Here is a 349-nt window from a genome sequence, read left to right as displayed (position 1 = left end):
CTCGCCCTCCTCCCGCGGGGATTCGCGGGCCGGCTGCTGCCCGGAGGCCAGCGCCCGTGCGAGTTCGGGGAAAATGCGGCTGGAGTAGGGGAAGGTGCGAATGGGGGCTCCGGTCCTCCTTCCTCTGCTGGCCTCTGCCTTGGGCAGTCCGGCCCTGCCCGAGGCGGGGGAACCGGGAGTTAGGGCCGCACACTTGGAGGAAGGTTGCCTGGGGGTTTTGTTCGCGCACCCGGCCCTTCCCCTCTCCCGGTGAATGTTTAACACCACCGCTCCTCCCCAAGTCCAGTTCTCTGTCTTCCTCCGGTCCTAGAGTTGAAAAAGGCGAAATTGTTCCGTCTGGCAGATTAAA

This window comes from Colobus angolensis, unplaced genomic scaffold (genome assembly GCF_000951035.1).
Source record: "Colobus angolensis palliatus isolate OR3802 unplaced genomic scaffold, Cang.pa_1.0 Scaffold3, whole genome shotgun sequence".
Taxonomy (NCBI): Eukaryota; Metazoa; Chordata; class Mammalia; order Primates; family Cercopithecidae; genus Colobus; species Colobus angolensis.
This window is presented reverse-complemented; position numbering follows the sequence as displayed.